At 43.5% G+C, this 5,308-nt stretch overlaps 1 pseudogene; it reads right to left on the bottom strand.

The window, feature by feature from the left end:
* Positions 1-170, bottom strand: part of LOC102752308 — a 5,649-nt pseudogene extending 5,479 nt beyond the window's left edge.
* Positions 171-5,308: the final 5,138 nt, after the last annotated feature.

Here is a 5,308-nt window from a genome sequence, read left to right as displayed (position 1 = left end):
CGGGTGCGGAGAGCTGAGAGCGCACAGCCCAAGGGTGTCTCGTTGGTAGCTGGGTCCTTTGTCCCTCCTAGACCCTCCCTGGCCGCCGCCGTCAGCTGCGCGAGGCAAGAAGAGAGCGAGTCCGAGTCCGTAGGGGTTGGTTTCGCAGATGCCATCTTGGCTCAGGCCTAAGGCTGCGCCCCGTCTGGCCTCTGTTGTGAGGGAGCGGAACTGGAACAGAGGAGCGTAGCCAAGCACCTCCTCTCTGAGGCTTTTTAAATAGCGCCACCGCGGTTAGTAAGCAAGCCGGAAGCTGTAGTTCTCGGTCCCGGTACTCTGGCTCTTGCACAGTCGCGAAAAGCACTTCGAGGGCAGGAGTTAGCTAATGGTGCGCGAGCCCAGGCGGCGCGTGCGGTGCATGCTCGATGGGTAGTCCACGCCAGCTTACACGCCCGGGCTTGCTGGTGCGTCTGGAGTTCCCAGACAGGCGACCCTGGAGTCTCAGTAGCCTGCTGCACCTGGTGATGTGGGTCGGCCGCCCCCAGGGTGCCTTCGCAGCGACCACCTTCTCCTTCGGGCTTGTCTCTGGCTGGTAGCGAAATCGGCTCTGAAGCAGAGAATCCCCAGCCCGGAGCAAAGTGTTAAATACTTGACGGCGGCGCCTGATTGGTCCCTCGAATGAGAGGATTAAACCAATAGAAACCATTGGCTGCCACTTCCTAGATCAGGGGTGGGCAACCTTTTGGTGAGTGCGTGCCAAAAACAGCAAAATCTCTGACTCAAAATTCTTCTACGTGCCATCCCAGGGACTGTGGCTACTTGTCCCACTTGACAATTAATTTATTGGAGCTGAGTGTATTGTTTTCTAATTACTGCTGTGCCAAAAATATCTTATAGTTTTTAAAAAACACATCAGTCCTAACACTACATTTCATGAAACCTAGAAACAAACAAACAAAATAACAGATGGACTTGGATCTGCTGCCTACAGAACACCCGGGAGGAAAATGACAGAATCTCGGAATGCAATGGCGTGCAGTCGCCTAAGAGGCTCGCGGGGGCCCAGACTTGTGTGTCAGAGATGACACGCTGCCAGGCACACCCTTACAACATGTTCGGAGCTTGAAGGGCACCTTTGAAAGCCAGTCATCCAAAAGCATTTTTCACATAGAGCACTTACAAAGATTTGTTCCTAGAACAAGCTCACATTTTTCTAGTTCCCAAATGTGATGCCAAGACTTGAGGGGGGAATTAGATGGCAGCAACATATTTTGGAATGGACCTAGTATATTCAGGTCAACAAAGTAGGATCCCAGATGATCCTCGCACAAATCCTAACGTAAGCGGTTGGATAGAGGAAACCTTGGTTTCCAGATGAAACACCAGCTTTACAAGCCAAACTGATTCTACATCCCAAGTAGGATATGATGGGACACTATAGGCGACGGGTGGAAAAGATATGTTTCCCCTTCTCCTGCCAGGTCCCTGTGGCCGAGTCAGGACACCCACTGCACATGCCCAGTCACCTCTGCTGCCTCTGAGGAGTTTCTGTCTTGCATCAACTGCTTGACCAGGACAAGACTTAAGCTCATTGCTGTGGGAAATATGCATCAGGAATCACCAGTTAAAAGTTCTTGGCAAAGTGCAGCAATGCTGAGCCTGTCCCCGGATTAATGATAACACATTGCTCTGCGATGATCAGGGAAAAACAGCTTGTTAGGAATATTGACAACTCGAAGGCAAATAGAAGGTAGAAGCCCTTACATAGGAAAGCTGGTGGTTGTAACGGTGGTTGTTGTTGTTGTTGTTGTTGTTGTTGTAAGAGAGTAGTTTCCCTGAGGAACCTAGATGCCTTGTTCAGAGAGGGAGGAATGGTAATACCAAGGAGCATTTTATCTCTGGCTGTACATTCCTCACATCCTGAGAAGGGGCTTCCTGTGAACTCTTTTGGTCTCCACTCTGGAACACAGAGCACCTGTCGGGCGGACCCAGCCACAAGTGAAAGCCATATAAAGGAAAAGCAAATAGGGGTAGAAGTCGTACTCACAACTTGCAACATATGTTGAGTAAGGGCTTTCTCTGTGGCCCGAGCCGATTCTATGCTCCATTCTAAGGAGTGCCCAACCCCTGTCTATTTGCTCAGATGTCGGGGGAATTTGTTTTCTTTTTCCTTTTTCTTTTTTCCTGGCTGCAACTCAACAAATATAGGGGAAATTTAATTTATTCACTGGTTCAAATATTGTAATCTGCTTCCTTCAACTTTATTCCTGCCAAATCTAGTACTAGCAGTGGAAAAATGTTTAGTAGGCACACAGAAACAGCGGTAAAATTTCAGTAATTGCTATGTAATGCTCTACCTGTCATTAAAGCACTTGATAGTTGAATGCAGTGCAATCAACTTTCTATTATTTTAAAATGAGGATGGTTCTCCTAAAACAGCAATTTTCAAACTTTAAAGTGTTTTGGATTCATCTGAAGGGCTTCCTAAAACATAGATTTCTGGTTCTTACCTCCAGAATTCTGATTCAGGAGGTCTGGGGTGGAACCCAAGAATTTGCATTTCTAGCAAGTTCCCACATGATGCTGATGCTGCTGGTCCAAGGACCACATTTGGAGACCTAGTGTCCTATAATATCCTACCAGACTCTCAGGTTATATAAACAAATTCTAAGAAGTTTAAGTCTTGTTCAAAATTCTTTTCAATTTTTGGTGCAAATTGTGATTATGGCATAATAACTATTATATTTTTTAAATTTATTTTTATTGATTTTAGAGAAGAGGAGAGAGAGAGAGAGAAACATCAATGATGAGAGAGAATCACTGATTGGCTGCCTCCTGCACGCCCCACACCAGGGATTGAGCCTGCAACCCAGGCATGTGCCCTGACGTAGAATCAAACAGTGACCTTCTGTTTCATAGATAGGTGCTCAACCATGAGCCATACTGGTTGGGCAGGACTATTATATTTTTAAATGCAGTGGGTGAACTTGGGCAGGGTTTCTCTCCTGTATATTGTATGTGTGTACGCGCATAAGTATGTATGCTAAGGGATACTGGCACCCCAGACTTCAAAAGAGTGCAGAACTGAAACCTTGAATGGGAAGTTTAGGATCATCCAATGGTGCCCCAAGGCATCCTTTGCCAGCAATCTACATCTCTGCTGTGGAATTCATCTCAGATCAGGAACCAAGTCTAAAAGGAAGATCCTCAGCGAGGGAAGTTGAATAAGGAAAGAGCCAGCTTAAGGAAGTTGATATATGCCTTAGATTGGATAAGATATCCAAAGTAAATATTTTTCCAGATGCTAAGAAAACAAGATAAAACCGGAGTGGAGGGGAGGGGGGGCTTCCCTATAAACAGACAAGGTATAGGCAAACATATGGCAGCCTATTTGGAGCTAGAATATAATCATTATCTTAGGGTAAGGGAATGTGAAGCACAGTCCAGTTTACTGCTGCTTTTATTGGGACACAAAACTGTGTTTTGAAAACTTGCTTATTTTTATGACATTTATCATTTTTGTGGTTATTACTAGTCCCTCCTGGTTTTTCCTTTCTTTGGGTTTTTATTGCTCTTTGTATTATTTATTAGAAAATAATTCTAGTCTCTTTCAACTGATGATAATAGAAGCAAAGAATTCTTTTCCATATTTAGGACAAAGAGAAAAACTGAACTCTGAGGATCAAGAAGTGCGGTGGGAATCAAAGTGATAGATGCCCCAAGGAAAGGCAAGAACTCGGCTGGAATGTTGTAGAACACTTAAATCTCACTCTTGGCTATTTCCCCAGAGGGTTTTGTTTTGTTTTTTACTCAATCCCTGGAGGGTTTTTTTTTTAATTTTTATATAAACAAGCCACTTATTTAGACCATAATGGTGCTCTAGGTTTCCTTGTTTCAGATCAGGGGTTTCCAGTAAGAAATGGTGCATTTTATTTCCTCAGAGTCTTAACGTGCAGAAGATGTGGTAAATATTTGCTTAACAGCTACTTGCTCTACGTGCTGGGTAAACAATATTGGAGAAGAGGGCATACAATTCCCCAGCCTTCAAAGAGCTTACAGTCCAGAGAGGTAGATAGCTCAGTGAACAGATTGTTATGATGGCCTGTTAAATTCTACAGTGAGAGATTAATAGGAGGGCTACAAACTAAACACATGGAATATTAGGTAATTTTATAGAACAATTTCAATACATGCTGACATGTGAAGGGTAAATTGGAGAAATAGGAACTGGTCCAGCCAAAAGGGTGAGGCAGGAGAGAGTGCCAAAAGCCCAGAATTAATTGATACTATAATGAATAAAGGGAACTGGAAGGTATTTAATATAACAAGAGTGCAAAACAAGTGAAGTTTTATAAGTAGAGTGACCATGTAAATTACCAACAAAGCATTTGGAAATGGAATGGAGTTGCTATTCATAAACACACTGGAACAATAATGGCTTAAACTGAGATGTATGATCACTCTCATTATGGTTCACATTAGGGAGGTTGCACTTTATTTACAAGATATATCCTTAGGAGAATTATAAACAAGGACATGGCATGATCACAATGCTATTTTAGAAAGATAATGCTGGCATCTGAGTAGAGAATAAGTTGAATAATGGGAGAAGACAGAACAGTTAGAAAATGGTTTCAATATTTCAGGGAAAGATGATAGTTATCTGAACTAGAGAAGTGCCTTAAGGAATGGAGAGTAGTGGGTGATTGCAGGGAGTGGCCGAGGCTGACTGGGAGTCTATCCGAGAGCCACGGAAATTGCTAACTGGCCAGAGAGAGGGCTCTCTTGAAGATGCTTTGACTTGTTTTGCTTTCAAAATCTTTGCAGGCCATTCATGGTCATTGATTAATTTTGATCCAGCTTATATTTTAAATGAGTGAGAATCAATCATGTCACATATTGAAAATAGATACAATTATATTGCTAACTCCTGAACTCTTACAGAAATTCAATTGATACTGAAATAAAATTACATTATATATATATCCTATCTAATAAAAGAGTAATATGCAAATTAACTGTCACTTCTCAATAAAGTTGATAGCACCCACAGCCAATAAGGAGGGAATATATAAATTGACGCGACAAGATGGCAGCGCCAGCCGGAGCCATGGAGCCAGCCATGGGGCAACCCAGCCATGGGGTGACCCAGGAATGCAGGAATGGGGCTAAGGGCAATCAGACCAGGAGGAGAAGGCAGTTAGGGGTGATCAGGCTGTAGTGGGGGAAGTTAGGGGCGAGAAGGCCGGCAGTTCCTTGTTATAAAGAAAATTTAAAGAATTGTTCAACTTCGTTGCATTCTCTAAGTAGCAGTTTGCCACAGCTTTTA

The sequence above is a fragment of the Myotis davidii genome, unplaced genomic scaffold (genome assembly GCF_000327345.1).
Source record: "Myotis davidii unplaced genomic scaffold, ASM32734v1 scaffold104, whole genome shotgun sequence".
NCBI classification, from domain to species: Eukaryota; Metazoa; Chordata; class Mammalia; order Chiroptera; family Vespertilionidae; genus Myotis; species Myotis davidii.
This window is presented reverse-complemented; position numbering and strand designations above follow the sequence as displayed.